This window comes from Castor canadensis, chromosome 8, assembly GCF_047511655.1.
Source record: "Castor canadensis chromosome 8, mCasCan1.hap1v2, whole genome shotgun sequence".
Classification (NCBI taxonomy): Eukaryota; Metazoa; Chordata; class Mammalia; order Rodentia; family Castoridae; genus Castor; species Castor canadensis.
Genome location: NC_133393.1, coordinates 116,159,514 through 116,178,873, shown reverse-complemented (window position 1 = coordinate 116,178,873; position 19,360 = coordinate 116,159,514). Strand labels below are relative to the sequence as shown.

The 19,360-nt window shown below is 37.0% G+C and overlaps 1 protein-coding gene and 1 long non-coding RNA gene across 12 annotated transcripts in view; one reads left to right on the top strand and one right to left on the bottom strand.

The window, feature by feature from the left end:
* The window catches only part of Osbpl8 (oxysterol binding protein like 8), a 243,010-nt gene that overhangs the window by 38,571 nt on the left and 185,079 nt on the right, over positions 1-19,360 (top strand). For 6 of the 11 annotated variants that reach the window (XM_074083972.1, XM_074083969.1, XM_074083968.1 and 3 more), the window contains exon 1: positions 7,798-7,935. The exons of 1 other annotated variant lie outside the window; for it this stretch is intronic. The gene's annotated coding sequence lies outside the window, so the exon portion shown is untranslated. Of the gene's footprint in view, positions 1-7,795; positions 7,936-19,360 lie in introns of those variants that run through there. 4 more of the 11 variants (XM_074083967.1, XM_074083964.1, XM_074083962.1 and 1 more) reach the window with 3 other exon arrangements.
* LOC141425802 (uncharacterized) lies at positions 6,622-7,477 on the bottom strand. Its single transcript, XR_012450908.1, has 2 exons — positions 7,238-7,477; positions 6,622-6,815 (listed from the first exon to the last, which is right to left on the bottom strand). It is a non-coding gene; the product is annotated as an uncharacterized lncRNA (long non-coding RNA).

The window sequence follows — 19,360 nt, the reverse complement described above, 5'->3', positions numbered from 1 at the left end:
TGGGAAGGTTTTTTAGGATTTAAGGGTTAAGGGAAATTACTGGGGAGTGGGATTTGGGGGTGGGATTTCAGCGATGCATGTAAGAATACCAGGCAAGGTAAGGCTTTCATAGGAATAGACTGACAACAGCAAGGGGAGAATATCAATAGTTCTCAAAACAGAAGGATGAGCCTAATAGGAGCACAGTGGACAGACTTTATTGGGATATAGGGTACAGGCTTCTGCTTCCACCTTTTCACCTCTGAGCACCTGTGTTAGGGAGAAGTAAAAAGGACACTAAATACCTAGAAGATCTGGCAGAAGGCATCTGTGTAGGTAGGACCTGTCATTGGCAGGGGTGGGAAGATAGCTGCTACCCGATAATTCAATAAGCATGCATGGCACCTGTGGTCTTGGCAGTGAATAGCAGAAATGACAGTTTTGAAACACTTTTATTTATTTATTTATTTATTTATTTATTTATAGGGTGAGGCTTCTTACTAGATTTGCATTTATTTCAGAACAGAGGTGGAACAACATACAGACATTTTACAATATTTTTTTGTAAACAGGATGGGCCTAGGACGCTAAAAACTGGTAACTTATTAAATTGAAAGAATTAATGTACAACCTGGTTTATAAAAGATGAATTACTTGTGACCTCTCAGGAACTTCAGAAACTTGTATAAATACAGGTTGGACAAAGTTAACTGGAATTATAACTAGAAATCTAGTAGCTAATTGGAATACCTGTAATATATAAATTTATATATATTAAAAGATATAAATAAAAGTAATTTGGATATTCTGCAGTGAAATTAGATTTGGTTTTGTCAAGAAAGTATTACAGAAGTTTGAATAACTCATGGTTATGTAGGAAAAAAGAACGATACGATTTCTTTGCATTGTAATTACAGCTTTGGAAATCTAAGGGATTATGATGTCTCCAGTGTTTAAATAATTATAACTTTTTTATGCATCATTCTAAACTTGAAATTAAAAACACAGTTACACTGAGAATGTGTACTCTAGGTAGATTTCTGAAAGAAAATTGGCTTTTATTCTTTTTAGAATTTGAGTATAGGCTGTCTTGAGTTTAATTAAAATTCAGGAATCAATACTTACACCTTGATCATAAATTTCTATTAATGGAAAGGCTGCTAAAAGTCATAGCATGCTTAATTTTGAATGGCAATGTGGGTGGGAAGAGTCGGCAGAGCTTTTCAGTAAGACATAATTGTCCTTAACCTATGAATGCATAATTATGTAACTTGTTATGATGAACTTTCATTTTTAGACTTCTGTGGTGGGAATCATTAGTGTTCCATAGTTATGTGGAGATACTATATAATTCTGCTTTTTTATTACCCTAAATCATTATCTAAATATATACTAATTTCTGATTATATAATAAATCATCTTCATGGTACATTATGCAAATTTGAATTAAGAATGTCATTATGAAAAAACTTTAAAATGTTGCAACAGAAATTATTTTAAAAGAGTATCAATAAAATATTAATACAATTTTGCTTATATGGGCAAGAAAAAAAAAACAACTAAATGGAAATGTATAGTCCTTTCACTTTTAAAGGCATATACCAGATGGAGATAATAGTACAAATGGTTAAAATAATGAGGTCTGTTTAACAGTAGGTAGAAAATGAGAATGTGGTTAGACCTATATATGACATTAGGCATAAAAGTGATGTTACTTTTTTCTTTTAAATATGTTATTAATTTTAACAATTCTTGCTGTTTTGTATAGTCAATAGATTTTAGATTCACGCAAACATTTACCACTTCCACTGCTCTTCCTTTATTCTCAAGCTCAGACCTCTCATTTGAGATCATTTCCTGTCTGAAAAATGAAATTTCTTTAGAGTCTCCTTTAATGCCAGCCTATTGTTGCAAATTCTGCTTTTGCTTGCTTGAAAATACCTTTATTTCAATGTGTATAGAGTTTTAGGTTGAGAATCCTTTTCTTTTAGTCAATTGAAGATATTCCAGTCTTTGGTTTCCATTGTTGCTGCTGAAGTCTGATACCTAACGCTTTGAAATACCTATAGTTTTTCTCTGCTACTTTTAAGGTTTTCATTTTGGTTTTGGTATCCTTTAGTTTCACTAGGATGTACTGAAGTATGGATTTATTATTCTTTAACTTGCTTAGAATTTGGAGGGCTTCCTCAGTCTGCATATTGGAGTCTTTTTTATTAGTTCTGGAAAGTTCTCAACCACTATCTTGTCAAATATTGCCTCAGCCCACTGTCTCTTTCCTTTTCTTTTGAAGTTATAATTAGATTTATTTTAAATCTTCTCACAATGTCTTTCATTGTCACTTAAACTTATACACGCACATATTTACAAAAAAGGTCTTTCTGTTGCATCTGGGATACTTCATCTCTCTCTTAAATAGATTATTAAACTTGTTCACTGAGTATTTATTTATTTATTTATTTTTGGTGTCCTGGAGTTTGAACTACTTAAGAGCCTTGTGTTTGTTAGGCAGGTGTTCTAACAATTGAACCGCACACTTTCAGCTCTACATTTCCCAATTTTTAAAATTCTTTTTTCTCCAACTATTCTCATTCTTGATTGTTCCTTGTTCTCTGCACATATTTTCAAGTTTGTCACTTGTTCTTTTACTCATATTTAATATAGCTGTAGTCTGCGCTTGGTAAATACAGTATCTGAAGTTCCTCAGAAATCTGTTTCTGCTGCCATATGTTTCTCACTGATGGTGTCCCTTGTTATTGTTTAAATGTGGACTGTCATTTTCCTCAGAATTTTATTTATAGACATTCTTTAAGGCTTAAGATGAAGATGGGTTCCTCCAGAAAGATTGGCATTTGCTTCAGTCAGGTATCTTAGAGCACCATCAGTTACTAATCCTTAATTAAATTATCAGGTTGGGGCTTATTCAGGTATGAGAGTTTAATTTACCATTCTGTGTGAAAATTGGATCCAGGCTCTACATTCTCAGCTATGATTTTGCTTTTCCTGACTACTCGGTGCCAAGGGTTAAGATTAATTTTTTTTGTAGACTCAGGAAAAGGGGTGGGTACATTAGTAAGGGGCAAGCTTATTTTCTGTATATTCTTCACTGAATGAATAAGCCTTGGAACTGCAGCTTTGTGTGTGTGTGTGTGTGTAATGGAGGTCATGGATTTGTGTCTTTAAATCTATGAAAATCAAAGTGATTAGCAAATTCCTGTGGGGTAAAGGTTGGCTGTGAGCTCTGCTGAACTCCCTATGTTTCTGCCTTTATTAGGGTTTTTTTTTAATTATTATTTTTCAGAGAGGGTGTTACTATGTAGTCCAGACTAACCTCCAACTTTCCTCCTGCCTCAGTCTCCCTAGTGCTGGGATTACAGAGTCATGTGCCACCATACCTGAGTCATTTAGTTTAACTTAATACTTTATTAGCTTATTGTCAGTTAATCAATATATTTAAGAAGGTATTTAAAAAGTACTTTTTCTAGGATTTTTGTTTTCAGTGTGACCACTGATCATTGTAACTAGTCCATGTTATTGTCAGACAAGATGCCTATATTCTTTATATTTTATTATTCAAGTTTTCCTTATGGAATATTTAAGACAAATACTTAAAATCAACATTCAAATATGTTGCATGGAAATCTAAAGATTTTATAAGTAGAGTACTTTTTAATATCAATTTTAGATGGATGTTTAACCCAAATATCTGGTTGACTAGTCTGAAGATGTAAATTATTTTATTATATAGATGTTTAAATGTTATTGTTCTTACTATAGAATAATATACGACTAATTTGGCTTAAATTCAGTTTAAATATTTTGTGAGATTATGATATATAACATGTGATCTTAAAAATCTCTGTGGTTTACAATAACAAATATTTTTGTTTTATTCTTTTATTTAATTTCAGTAGCTGTATATCAGCAATAATAGGTAAGCTGCTGTAGTGCTATTTCAGGGTGAGAATCAGTTTCAAGTTTGCCCCAATACTTTCTTATTCTGAGATCTTATTTGGAAATATACCTGACTCATGAAAGGAAGCACCACAGTTAAAGAGATTGACTTGCCTTTGTACTCAAATTTAAAGTTTCTGCTTTGAGTTAGCATGTGTTACATCTTCTCACAAACCATTGGCTAAAACAAGTCATATGACCAACAGGAATATTACAACCTACCACAGTCTTCAAAGTTGTATTGAATACCTTATTTATACTTCAGGCTGTGCTCAATCTCAATTTTCTCCCAGAAAATGAAAATTTTTGTCTAGAATCTTGACTAGTAATTTTTGGCAACATAAGTATCTAACTGGATAGGCTAAAGGGATAAAACAAAGCAACTTCAAGACATACCTCTCTCTATGTCAGGGTGAAATACATCTTGTGGGAAAGATTACCATACCTATCGTGTTTAAACCGATTTGGGACTTATATATTTCATTCTTAGAAGTGTATAATTAATTAAGGAGTAGGCAAAAGAGATGAATTCTCATTGGGTAGTTAAAATAGGTTTGATTTTTAAAATATTATTCCTAAAATTATTTTAAGATCAGCAGACTTGCAGGTTGTATTTCTTAACAACAAATGGGAGTTGTCACACATTGTTCAGTTACAACACAGGATCACATATTATTCTTTCTGCTGATGTTAAAGAAATATGAAAGTCGTCAAAATAAAAATGAAGTCATTTGTGTCATTCCTAACACACAAAAAGAAAGAAAGAAAAAATTGAAGGAAGAAAGAGGGAAAAAAAGGAATGAATGAGTTAATGAAGTAAGCAGGTAGGTTTTGAAGGAAGGGCTCTTCCACGTGATTGCCTAATAGTAACTATCACAGAAGACTGCCAGAATCACAAGTTTCCACAGAGGCCACCATAACCTTATACAAGGAGTACTCTTATAAGGATATCTACACAGCCACTGTCTGTTTAAGCTCAGACTGATGTCGCTCCTTGTTAGTAAGCACCATGGCCAAGAATGACTGTTTCAAAAATATCAGATGTAATTCTTCTTTGCCTTTAAATACTTTACTTTGCCTCCACATCTTTGAATGTGCTCACAGATTATATAGGTGTTCCCATCGCAATGCTCTGCTATTCTTAAATAAATGTAATTGTTTTCTTTGGAAAATCTCATTGTTTTTCTTAGATTGAAATTGTTATTACACTGAAAGTGCTAGGTTGAATAATTACTTGGAATCAAAGAATATTAATTTGAAAGGATCTAAAATCATACTTTTCAACTGCAATATATTACTTTGTTGCAATCAGTTGTGACTTATGTCAAAATCATTAGTTATTTATGACAAGTATGTATTACTAGCATTAAAATATAGAATACTGTGAAAGATAAACTAACATTGCTTTCCAGTAACACCTTTATTTTTAGTTACTTGCATTCTGATTCTATTTTTTCAGAGTGAAACTGAAAGGAGTTTCAGCTATGTAACTGCATAATCCTTGGTATACCCTAGCTATTTGTCTTTCATGTGGATATTATCCACTGGGAGGGGAAAAGATTATCATTCCTTAAAGAGCATGTAGTCCAACTCCCTACCTTAGTTGAAATTTGCAATACTGGGACTAATTTATCTAGTCACATCTAATTAGCTATGCCTACAATGTAGGCTCCTTGTTTCTAGTACATTGTTTTCCGTTTCAACAAAAGACCAAAATTTCAAAAGGCAATATAGGAAATTGGGATCGAGGAAAGAGAGGATTAGGGAAAATTTGCCTCATTTTTCTAATCTTTAGTCTCAATTCTCAGAATTAAAGAAAAGCATGAGAGAAAGAGTCCAGATGTTATATTCTGCATACTACCCAATACTCTAGGACCATTCTCTTTTTAAGTCTACTTGACACACTCATCCGTCCTCATATCTGATACAAGTTTCACAAAGCAATTCTTACCCTTTTTAGATATTATGCATTGTCTTTTAAATTCAATTCTAGCCTGTTTCGTTAAAAAATAAAATCCTTCCTTCAAAACTTTTTCTTTTCTTTTCTCTTTGTGTTTATTTTGATGACTTTCATATTTCTTTCACAACATCAACAGAAACTATAATATGTGATCCTGCATTGTAACTGAAAAATGTGATAACTCCGACTTGTTGTTCAGTCAGTCACCTTTTGAAAAAATACTGTTCCAGAAAACAGGAGATGGGTTTCAATCTGTTGACAAACTCCAAAGTTACTAGCTTCACAGACCAATAAAATTCCCTTGTGTTTATCTGAAATACAAGTGTGATCTCTCAGACTTCATTCAGAACCTTGTAGAACCTTTTCCTCATTGGAACACAAATTCATTACATTGGCTCAGGGATTCTAAGTCATTGTTTTTCACATGTTAACATTTCTGAACTGAAGACGTGCCTCAAAGATCAGTGACATGGTTTAGTTTAATTGGCATTTTTTTTCTTTCTTGGGAAGCGTAAGGTAATGGTGACTTAATTTTTAGAGCTGCTATAAGCTATGTTAATAACAAAGATTATATAGGCCCAACTCTGTGGCTCGTCCATTTCAAAGTATCTAGCTGGTCAGAATGACTCCTGACTTCCTATCAAGAAAATGTAATGGGATGAGACTTGTGTAAGAAAAAAAAAATTTCTGGGCTGGAAGGGAAACAATGAATAACGAACCAACCTTAATGATTATGGAAAACCTCTTTATTTGCCTTTAATGTTGGCAGGGTTTGAGTGTGATTTTTCTTTTTGCTTTTTGTTTTGGAGACAGAGCCTCTATGAGGTCCAGGCTGGCCTCCAACTTGCTATGTTACTTCTTTCTGTCATGTAACTTTTTCTTAACCTTTTTCTTCTCATCAACAGGGTGGGAGGAGGGAGGATTCCTTGGGTAGTAAAAAGGAAGGCAAGAGTTAAGTTTAAGGATTGAGATACTTGGAAAAAAAAAAATCAAAGAATTCGGCTTTATGTTAAAAACGGAAAATATTGCCAAATTCCTAAGTATTTGTTGAAACTACCACCAACCTAACACACTCTGAAAACTGGCACAAGGATCCTGAGCATGACTAAGAACAAAAATTAGTCGTCTAGGCTATTTTCAACTCAGCGTGATTGAAACACACCACCGTTTCCTCAAAAATAAAAGCCTTTAATGAGGAAAACAGTAAATTAAATGACACTGTTAATGTGCTACTAGAAACAGGAGCGAGTAGTTACTGATGCTTCCCAAGGCAGGCTATGCGCGCTCCCTCCTCTTTGCCTGTCTAAAACTTTCCCAAGCCCAAGGTCGGGGAGGTGGGGTCCTGACCCGACAGCTCCTGGTGGTCAGGTACTAACGGTCCAGAGGGCCTCGCGTTGGCGGGTCAGCAGGCTCGGCCCTTGGCGGTGCGTCCGCGTCCGGAGGCCGCTCTTGGGCGTGCGGAGGCGACTTGGAGTCTGCACCAGTCCGGCACGGGAAGGTGGTGGCAGAGGTGCCCGCGGGGTTCGCACCTGCTTTGCAGAGGAAGCAACTCTCTCTTCTCCCCCGCGCACCGTCACGTGACGGGAAGGGGGCGTGACCGGAGCCCGCGAGCCGGGGGCGGGGCCCGGAGGGGGAGGGCTCTAGAATGTGAAGGATCGCGGCGGCTCGGGGTGCCCAGAGAGGCGGCGGCGCGGCCGATGACAACATTAGGCCGCGACGAGCTCCCGGCAGGGCGGCGGTGGTGGTAGCGGCAGCCTGAGCGGCTGTAGCGTTAGCTTTGGCCCGGGCGGTAGCCGCCGCCGTTACCGGCAGACGAAGAGTCTGAGGGGCCCGCCCTGGCCGGAGGACCCCGGGCAGCAGTTCCAGGCCCGCTCGCCGCCGAGTCTCCGCGGCGGCCGGCGGCGCCCTCCGTTTGGGCTCGCTCGCAGTTGCCGTCGGCGAAGTTGGGGTCCAACCAGACTCGTGTAGGGCCCGGGACCCCGGCATCACCCGGACCCCGGAGGAACCGACTCCCTAAGTGCCGCTTTTCCAGGGGCTACGCATCGGTGAGTGTCGCGCCGGTCTGAGTTGGGGGGCGGCGATTCGCGCCCTTCGGTCCCATGTTCTGAGGTCTGGCTGTGGGGACTCCTGGTCATTCCGCGCCAAGGAGTTCTTCTTTGGCTCCTTTGTCCCTTTTGGTCTGGAGAGGGGGGATTGGAAAGGCTGGAGGGGGTACAGTGTTTCGGGGCCCACGGTGGGTGCGACGGCAGCCTCACAAAGCCGCGGCAGAGCGGTATTGCATTTGGGGGGCCTCGCGTGTCTGCCCCTCCCGAAGTTTGACAGGGTGGGTGGCTCGTGTCGCCGGAAGCCCCCGCGCCGGGGAGAGTTGGCGCTTTGTCGCCTGGCGCGGTAAGGGCGAGGCTCGGGTTTTCCTGTGACAGACCCCGAGGAGGCTGTGCCGCGCACCGCAGACCGCACCCGCCCTTGCAGAGCTGGGTGACGGTGTTCTCTAAGTCTCAGTTCCCCGCGCCTTCCTAAGACGCAGGCAGCCAGGCCGGGTCCCTGCCACACTTTCAAATTTAATGTCTGCTCCTGAGCCCTCTCTCAGGAGTGCCATCGGGTTCCGGGCAGCTTCGCATGCAGCGTGCTGGCGGTTCATTGAGCAATCTACTCAAGATCCGCTGAGGCGAAGCAACAGTCTATGCAGGTTTTTCATTCACAAAAGTCACCTAATATTTTTCTTTATGAGAGACATCTGTGCTGCGGAACATACCCTAATCTCATTTTACCTAAATGGCGCCTGAAATAATAAGTAACTTGGGCTCCTCCCTAAACAGATGGGAAAACTTATCTAACTGATGATATAAGCATATTTTCTTTAAATAATTTAATGAAGTTTTTGCCTTTCTGCTGCTGGAAGACTTAAATGATATCTAAGTACTAGAATACCTTGTGTAATGGCAGGTTTTTAAAAAAAATTTTTAAAATTTATTTCACCTGAAATTTAGTCCCGAATTAGTGCCACTTAGTTCTTTACAGAAAATCATTTAAAACACTTTTTGCCTCCCTAAGGATGAGAAAGGGAGAGAGAGAGAGAGAGAGGGAGGGAGAGAGGGGAGAGAGACAGAGAGAGAGAGAGGGAGGGAGAGAGAGAGAGGGAGGGAGGGAGGGGGAGAGAGAGAGAGAGGGAGGGAGGGAGAGAAAATGAATTATGGAGGAACAGGTAAATAGGCTTTCTCGAGCCCATAGGGTTTTATCTAAGTTGATCATGTTGAGAGACTGATCAATTTCTGTGCTTGTAGAACTTGTTTTGCAGTGAGCTCATTAAGATTATGTAGTTTTATAGAACAGGTTGGAGAAAGAAGAGTAAGGCTATGCAATTTAAAATGTCTAATAAAAGTACAACTGATTTTCAATATGTTTTTGTCTTTTTCTTTCAATAGTAACTATGTTCAAACAACAACTACAACATGCCTGTTCGAAGTGCTAGTAAAGAGAATAGATGAAATTTAAGAACTTTTAGGTCTTTAATTATGGAGATTAAGTTGTTGTGGTCAGACTCCATGTGAACAGTTGGAGCAACAACACAGGTGCTTAGAAATGTCTTTAATTAAAAATGGTCATGGTTTATTTCTCTTTCATTGAATTATAATAGTTATCAAATCTCTGATCTGTGAGAAGATGGCTATTTTTTTCAGTTACTGCATTTTAGAAGCAATCAAGTGTATTTCTTACAACACATGGGGTTGCTTGAACATTTAGCAAAATGGTTTTCATATCTGGATTCATTCTTAAATTAGAAGTTTAAAAATATACTTAGAGGCTACCTATGCAATTCTATGTAGTGAAGTTATGTTTCAGCTTGTTTCAAGAAGAATGATATTTGTAAAATGTTTGTTTTTGGGCGGTACTGGGGTTTGAATAAATAAGCCTCTGAGAAATACACATTTTTGAGTGTAAGGATATTGATAGAGGTGCTTGGTTGGAAAATTGTGGCTGAAGTATGCATGGTTTTCTTGTAGATGGGACACCTCAATAGATGTGTTCAGATTTCATGTCATATGTGGGAATCTCCTGAGAGATTTTAGATCAAACCTTCCTCCCACCTTGATTTGCCCTCATATGCCCTCACAAAGGCATGAGGTTGAAGGTCGAATCTGGAAGACATGATGAAAGGGATTTTTCTTCCTGAAACATGTTAAGCTTGCAAGGAGAGTGCTTTCTTCTGAGACCTTGTGGGGAAGAAATCCTTTACTCTTCTACCTTAGGTTATTTTTACCTTTGTTACAGTTCCAGACAGTAGAAACTTTCCATGATAGCAGTAACCTTGTCTGTTTTGCTTATCATCGTATCTATAAATGCTCAGTATTAATTGAAAGAAAAAATATAATACCAGATATTTGTCTAGAGAAGAAAAGGAGTATGTGATACAGTGGTCCAAATGAGAAAGAGGCTGTGAAGTAATGAAGGAAGGCTATTAGCTTGGGAAGAGTGAAACAAGTCGTTTAATCTGGGAAACGTTCTTAAAGGAAATGATTCTGGTGTTAGGTCTTGGTGTAGGCTGTGCATCTAAAGACAACCTACTGTCTAAGGAGGTAGACAGCATGAACCAAAGCATTTAAATTAGAGTAAGTTATGTCAGTTTAAACACAGCATCTTTTTTATTTTTTATTTTTTTTTGGTGGGACTGGAGTTTGAACTCAGGGCTTTGGGCATTCTACTACTTGAGCCACACCTCCAGTTCATTTTGCTCTGGTTATTTTGGAGATAGGGTTTCTCAAACTATTTGCCTGGACTCTCTTGAATCACTATCTTCTTGATCTTAGCCTCCGAGGTAGCTAGGATTACAGACTTGAGCTACTGGTATTGGCCTCAGCATTTTTTTTTTTTTAAATAACATTATAAAGAATTTTTCTTCTCCCATCACAGTGGTTGCCTCTCCCCAAATAAAAAGATAGCACACATTTTAAAACTACGGTGCAGAATACTGACATTTTTAGGAATTACTACCATTAAAGCAAGAGCATTGAAATGGGGGTTAGAAAACTTGAAATGGAATTTGGATCGTATCTTATACAAGTAATGTGTCCTTGCACAAATTACTGGGTCTTAGTTTTCTTACTTATAAAATGAGGATAATGATCCTTACCTCACAGGGTTATTGGGAGAATGAAATTACATAATGTGTGTGAAAGTGCCTAGTATGTAGGAGGGCCTCAACAAATACGAAGTTATTTAAAATGCTTCTTTGACTCTAGATATTTTGAAAAATATTTTGGCTCATTTATCAGGAGTTCTGATATCTTTCTGACCCATCTGGTTGACCCATGGTAATACCTTAAGTTTATCAGAATCAAAATTTTAGATGGTTAGTTTTCTTTCACGCTTAGGCTTTCTGATAGAAGCAAGGCTTAATTGTGTTACTGCTTAATGTCATAGACCACTAGGGATGCTAGATCCTTCAAAATTTTAAAGCTTTAACTAAGGGGTATATGTGACTTAAAATCTTACCCTATACAATTTGCTTTTGAAGAAATTGTCCTTGCTTATCATGCCATCTGTCCACTGTTGTGAAGAAACAAGGGGTTTTCCAGTTATTAAAAAAATTTACCCAAAATACCATCAATGTTTTTACTGATATAAGTGACTGTAACTCATGAAGCTCACTGTCTTCTGTGCTTTATTATACAATTCAGTGTTTCTTTGAGCAGACTAATAGCCTTCTGCATCATTTGTTATCTAAGCTTTTTTTATTCCAGTAGCCATTTGTTCTTTTATGAATCTCAAAATTTCATTATACTTTGTGAACTCTTTGTATTATTCATGATCCATGGAGCAGTCTGTCCTTTGTATAATATTTGGAGGAGGATTTTATTGTAAAAAGACTAAGAAGAGTCTGAGTCTTCAAATGATAAAGCAGCTGATTGCTCAAATCTTCCGTATTCACAAAAGACTGATGAAAAAGGGAAATGGTTTTAGAGCTTGATTCTTTTCAAATAAAAAAGAAAAGCGTTTTGATTTAGGTTGTTAAAAATTGATAGATTCACAGGGAGAGTATCATAGCTCCTGAGGTTATGTTAGAGGCATGGTTGGTCATGATAATAGCTAATATGTGTCGACTCCTATTATATACTAAGTACTACTAGTATTCTAAAAGTACTTGATACATGTCATCATAGTTAATCTTCACAAGGACCCAAAAAGCCAGGATATTTTCTTCTTCTTTTTAAAATTTCAGGTACTGAGAGGTTAAATAGAAGCCATTGGAGTCTACAAAAGGATTTGAACTTGCAGTTTTACCTTTGACCTTTGACATGTGACCCTGTCCTTTTAAATAGCACTATCATACTGTCTTGTGTAATTCATTTGCAGTTACTCCTTATGACAGGTCTTGACATGATCATTCTGGGTCTGTTTTGGGTATGTGATTTGATGAAAATACACTTTGTAACAAGATGGGATATAGACACTTTGTAATTGGTGGAATATAGTTTTGTTTTTTTCCAGTATCACTTATATTTAACTGATATCCTGTTTTTAAATCTTAAAAATACTTAGAATAAAGCAGATCCTTATTGCTCACTTAATTGCCATTTTCTCACTGGGAAATTTCAGACTGGAAATAAAAGAACATAGTAGAGACAGTGTTTTAAGCTGACTTTTATAATTAACTTTTTTTAAAGAATGAGACTGAGTTACAGAATTCGAGTAGATGGTTTTCATGTAGTAATATCTGAAGAACACAAATGTATATAATTGAAATCAATGCTTGCTGAAATTATTACCACTAAAGTAACTTGCTTTTTGACTGCCAAATGTCCACATATTAGCAGCAGTTTATCATGGATTGTATAGTTTCTTACAGAAGGCTTAAACGTGTTGAAATCATGGAATTTGTGTGGGTACATTTTGGTAGAGTGGGAATATGGCATATCTGAAGAGAGAGCAGTTCAGTGTAAATAACGTTATTATTGGACAGGAGCAGTGAGGAAGGCTACTGTAAGAGGGCACAGGTACATTGTTTTAGTGGAGAATGGAGGGAGGGACTTATGGAGACTAGGCATGCTTGCTGCATAATTTTGCATGTTGTGGCTATAATACCATTTAAGATGAGCAATTCAGAAGTAAATAAAAACGGTTCTGTGCGTCCATAGCGTGGAGTTTGTAATAGTTTCTAGGCTGTTTTATAAAATGTCTTTGGTAGTACTGGAAGGACTCTCTTACTATTTTAGAAATCTAGAGAAGCAGAAAAGTGCAGGATTGAGGCCAGAGTGCTTAAATTCAGAACCTGTATATTCATTTATTAGCTTATTGCCCAGACTTGTCCCTACACTGACATGGGATGGTCACAGGGGAAGAAAATGGTGTATTTAATCAAAGAAGGCTCTAGAGATAGCACCCTATAAGAGCCTTATGGTTCTTACATGCTGTGAAAGAAGTCTGAGAATTCTTTACAAGGAATTGAAGGAAACAGAAGTTAGGAATGGGAGCTAGCAAAGTTGTCAAGAGGCTACTGTCATGAGGGGAGAGATCATGCAGGAAGGGCAGCTTCAGCTCACTGCCCACCACAGACTGTGCTCCCTCATACTGAACAACTAGTTTTTACCAGTGAATGTGAGTGGAGATGATGTGCCACTACTTCTGGGTTGAAATGATAGACACATGGCTGTTCTTTCTTTACCTTTTCTTTTCCAACCCAAGCAGAGTTGTGGAGGCTTGTGCTCTTATGGCTTGGTAGAGCTATAAGACCGAAGGCATCTAGAGTCCTTAAGTTACCAAGTAGAAGACAGCTATGCATTGAACAGGAACACCCCACAGTAAACTATAATTTTAATTGTGTGAAGCTATTGAAAATTTGGGGGTTATTTGTTGAGCAACTAATGTTGCATGGTCTGGATTGAGGATGTGGTTGAGGTCCTAAGAATATCCTTATGAACAATAGCTGAGGTGGTTGGGACCAAGTGAAGAGATCCATTGGATACTGTTCCAAGATACTCACTAGTGTCTGTCATGGACTCTTTGAGGGCCAATCGCCAAACCTTAGAGGCCCGTGAGGATCAGGATGTGAGTTTGTATTCAGACTAATCATGACATTCCCTATGCCCGTGATAGCTTTTTCCTCTGCCCAGGCACCATCAAAAGAATGAGCAAGAGAGAGAAAAACTATAAAAATCTGAAGAGTTCTTCTTAAAACAGGGTTTTTCCACTTGACACTTGATAGTTTAGGCTGGATATTTCTTTTTTGTGAGTTCCCGTGAATTGTCCTCTACCCACTAGATTCCAGTAGCACTTCCTGTGTTAATGACAACTAAAAAATGTCTCAAATTGCCAAATGTCACTGAGGTGGGGAGATGGGGTATAAGGTCACCCTTAGTAGAGAATCACACTGCCTGTAAGATTGAGGGAACCTGAAAGAAAAAAAAAAATTCTCATGGTTTTTTGAGACAGGATCTCACTATGTAGATCAGGGTAGCCTTGAACTCAGTATGTAACCCCAGGCTACATTATCCAGCCTTGGCCTCTTGAGTGCTGGGATTATAGGCTTAAACCACCACATCCAGCCTGTTTTTGTTTTTGGCAGAACTGGGGTTTGAACTCAGGGTCTTATGCTTGCTAGGCAAGCATTCTACCACTTGAGCCACATCCCCAGCCTTGTTCATTTGTTTTGGAGATAGGGTTTCACTGTGTAGCTCAGGCTGATCTCAAATTTTCAGTCCTCCTGCAAGTGTGTGCCACTATGTCCGGTTCTAAAAGAAATTATTTTGGGCTGAAAAAAAAAAAAACCTAATTAAAGGACTTTTTTTTTTTTTTTTCCATTTTAGGGGTGGGTGGGATTCGCAGGAGGTTGTTTATGTATATGCAATGAAGGAACCTGTACTGTTTTTATAAAATACCCTAGTTTCTACAGAATCTTGATCCATACTTTGACCTTATATAGTACCTGTTTTTTTTTTTGGTGCTGGGATCAAACCCAGGACTTTGCACACTCTAGGCAAGTTCTCTACCATTTAATTGCATCTCCAGCCCAAGACATAACATGAATTTTCCATTTCCTCCCTCTTTTTTACTTTTAAATTTGTAGCTATACTTTTTACTGCCTACATAAACACACTTTCCCTCTACAACTCCAGCTATGGTGTCCATGTGTTATTTATAAATGATGAAAAGCAATAGTGTTAATATTATAAATATGTAAATATTGTTTAATGCTGGGCCACCAAGTCTGCTGACATGATTTCTTTTCTGTAGATCTTACTAAGCAGCCCATGGGCTACTGGAAGAAAAATGTTGATAATGTCAAGGTCCAGCAGACTTTATCAGTTCTGACCATTAAATTAAAAAAAAATTGTATGTAACCAAAATCTGACCATTGAATTAAAGAAATGTTTGGATAGAACTTCCTGTTTAGTTTGGTGTTTCTAATTGACCCCTGTTCTTATACCATATGCCTCTATCATAGTCTTTCCTATTCCTCCACACCCACCTCTCCATCATACTACATGTATTCTCTGAAGTAGCCAGTCCTCAGTTTCTACTGGTTGCTTTTTAGATCTCTTCTTTTAACTTCCTTTCATTGTAGTCTTGAATTGGATCCATTCTATCTTATATCTTCCTTTTTTATCTATTCCATCTTTTTGTTAGAGTACATGCTGAAGTCACTTCTTAAAAAATGTGTATGAAAGGCCAACTTCTGGATTCTCCCATGTACAAAAATATCTCCATTCTCTTCTCACATTTGACTGATAGTTTGGCTACATACAATAATATTGGTTACAAATAAGTGCCCTTTAAAATGCCAAAAGCTTGTTTTGTTGTCTAATGGCATCTAGGGATGCCGATAAGAAGTCATGTCAGTCTGTTTCATAGTCCTTTTAAGTTGATGTATTCTTCAAAAGTTTTTAGACAAAAAAACTTCTTTGTTTTTTATTTTTCTGCTACAAAGTCATATTTAGGTGTATAGGTCATTTTTGTTCTATTTGTTCTACACGGTCTGAATCAGATTCTTTTTCTACCTCTAGGAAGTTCTCCTGTACTATGCCCTTAGTAATGTCCTCCCTACATTTTCTTGTTGGCTCTTTATTAGGCAGATGTTTCTCTCTTAGATTGAGCCACTGTGCCAGTCCTTATGTTTATTTTTGTGTTCATTCTTTTTCATGCTTAGATTTCCTTATATACCTGATGATTCTTAGTTGACCATTCAGGGTAAGAAATGACTGGGTTCCTTGTGTGAGTCTTCTCTCCTACCCTGTTCCTTTTTTCCTTTGAGTAGGAATTCTAGCCAGAGCCCTTTGCGGGTAGGGTAGTATAGCCTAGGGTCTGTCCCTTGGCAGGGAGGGGAGCTAACTGCTAGGCTGTGGGCCCTTTAAATGCCAGATGAGAAAAGTTTACTGTGTGCCATTCTCCCCACTTAGCTTTCCCTAGACAGTCACTGACTTTCCTTAGAGAAAAGCTATTTTTTTGCCCAGGGGTAAATGTTAGTTTGAAATGGGGCATAGGAATTGAAGTTGTCCCTACAGAGTCAACCAAGTAATACTTAATTCACCTATTTTTAGCCCCAATATTTGTTCCCACCCTCTCTATCATTTACTTTGTAATCTTGCTTCTTTGGGATTCTGTCAGATGTATGGATCCCATCCTTTCTGCATCTTTCTGAAAGCCAAGGGTTTGGCTTTTCCTGTTTGTTTTAATCTGTCAATCTTACATAAATTTTCCTCTTCCAGGAATTTGTTGGCTTCCCACTCTACACCTATCTTTAGTTTTAATTTCTTATTCTTAAGGTTTTATTTCTATTTGAATTGTTTTTATTTTAATGGAGTATTTGAAGTAATTGGAGGGGAAATTTACATTTATTGCACTATCTTTTTTAGAAGTCCTTTTCAAGTTTCTTAAACATATGCAAAAACTATTGACCTATTTTTTTTTGTTCATGCACATTTGTCCATAGAAGTTATGATTATGATAGTGTGTTAAAGTATAGTGATGTCAACCAGCGAGGGTCCCCTTACAGTGATGTCTGTTCCCTGTTGTATACATACTTGTGTCTTTGTGCCAGTTGGCTCTAAAACTCAAATTCTTGTTGAATTTTTGTTTGCTTAGTTTTTCTGTTTTTTTCTTTTGTTGTCATATAACTTGCATATGTTATGATTATCTTGCCATCTCTGGATTATTACTTAGAGACTGAGTGAGACCATTTAAAATTTTCGAAAACTAGTGAATGCTCCAGAGGATGTCATTTTAGTTTTAAGCTCATGACCCTGGAGACATTTTGATTATTCAGAAGTTCTGTTTCTCAAATCTGTATCCAGATAAGTAAGATGTTATGATTCTTTTTCATTTACTTTTCTGCCTCAAGTATGATAATCGCCATGGGTTCAGTAGTTGATTTTTTTTCTATTGTCATTTTTCCTGCTATGTTATTATCTTTTGGCACCTTGAATATTGGATTTAAGTTGCCCAGATAATTCATTAAAGACAGTAATTTTTATTTGTTCCTTTCATTTAATACTTATTTAAAATTTTATTTTAATTTTTTTCAGCATTATTTTAAACTTTTCTTTAAGTTACATTCTTTATCCTTTTCCAGATTCTTTTCCTGAACCTTCAGGATTCATATTGACTGAGCTTAGCATAGTATTATAAACTAACCTGAGTAAATAAATTTAAATCTGTCTATTTCTTTCCTCCTTCTTTTTTGATATTGCTGCATTATCCCTTAATCTTGATCATTTTTTCTCTCATGAGGATATTCTTTTTTCTACAGCTATGGTTTTGACTATTGGGTTGTATGTCTTCTGTGATTGGACTTGTAATCTCCTGCATTCAGAAGTTTTAAAATCCAGATTTTAAAAATTCTGACTATTTTGAGGTTGAAATCCTGTCAGAAGACTTGTGATTTGAAAGGCTTAAACCCTCCAGATTTGGCCTGATTATATAAGGAATTATAGACCCTACATAGTAATAATTGTTTGAAATTTAAAGTAGCTTAGAAAATAAATCAGCTCTTCTGTAGTTTCTTTATTTGTTCAGTGTGGAGAAAGTCAAAGTTGTAAGTGTTCTGTACTGCGATAGACTGATTAGTGATTATTTTATGAACTTTCTCTATGAAGGTCAGACTCCTGATTTTAGAATCCAGATGTTGGATTAAATAATGATGATATGTCTCCATCTTACCTTTTCATGTATTCTGAGCATTATCCCTTTCAAATACTTGTTGTCATGATTAATTTCTTTCTTGACTGAGTCCATTATTCTATTATGTTTATAATTTTGGTACATTTCTCATTATTCCTGAAATTCTAGACTCTTTAAACATAAAAGTGTTTTTATTAAATACATGCAGTTTTTATGTCAGTGATATCTCAATAATGCTGCTAAAATAGAATCTTCAGCATTGTATAGCTAATACTTTTAGTATTTTCAAAGATTTATTTGGGAAGTTGTGGCTTTTAGCTTTATTTTCGGAAGCATTTATGAGTAGGATGTAGGAATTAAAAGAAGAACACAAACCTGTCATTACCAAGGAATTAAAAACCCAGAAGCATCTAGGCCAGAGTTAAGCATTCATATAGTTCATTTTCTTTCAGACCTATGTTAGAAAGCCATTCCTAGTCTGTATCAAAATAAGAAGAAGTTGCTTTTGGGATTGAATATCAATAATAAAATTCCATAAGACTGTCTTGAATTAACTTTACATCTTGCATTTCAAACTTTGTTACTTAATAATGAACTCTCTAATTGTGGATATACATTTTTATATGTGGAAAGTGTATACTTTTTTGGTCTATTTTAAACCAGTAGCCATATTTAATAAATGAGAAATACATTTATTTCTTTCAGAACCTTAATTCCAAGCTAAGGTTCATATTTTGCTTAGAAAATAACTCTTCAAGGACTGGTGGAATGACTCAAATGGTAGAGCACCTGCCTAACAAGTGTGAAGCCGTGAGTTCAAACCCCTGTAGTGCCAACAACAACAAAAAGAAGATAACTCTTCAAGAAAACAGCAAAAGTTTATGCAGAATCAGGCGCGTTTTAGTTACAAATTAAAATATCTAACTTTAAAAACAGATATCTTATGGGACTAAGTTATTAATATATGGTTGTCAGTATCATAATTGCAAACACTGTCCTTAAGAGGACTTGAGTTAGACTTTGAGACCTCTGTCATAGGTCTGTGGAATCTAGAATTGCAAACACCATCTGATTGAGTAAAGAGATGCACTAGGAAAATACGAAACCTGCCATAAGTATTGTCTTTTCTGCTAAGCAAATGTGTGACCTTGACACACCACTTAGTCTCTCTGGGTCTTAGTAAAATGGAGAGTTTGGAACAGACAGATTCTTTCGAGAATTCCTTCAAGATATTAGAGACTACAATTCCAGGTAGGCAATGTATTAATGCAAAATAATCCTATACTAACTCTAAAATAGATGGAATTTTGGCTGTTTTATAGGTGGAGTTATTCCTGTTTTTATAGACTCCATGTTTAA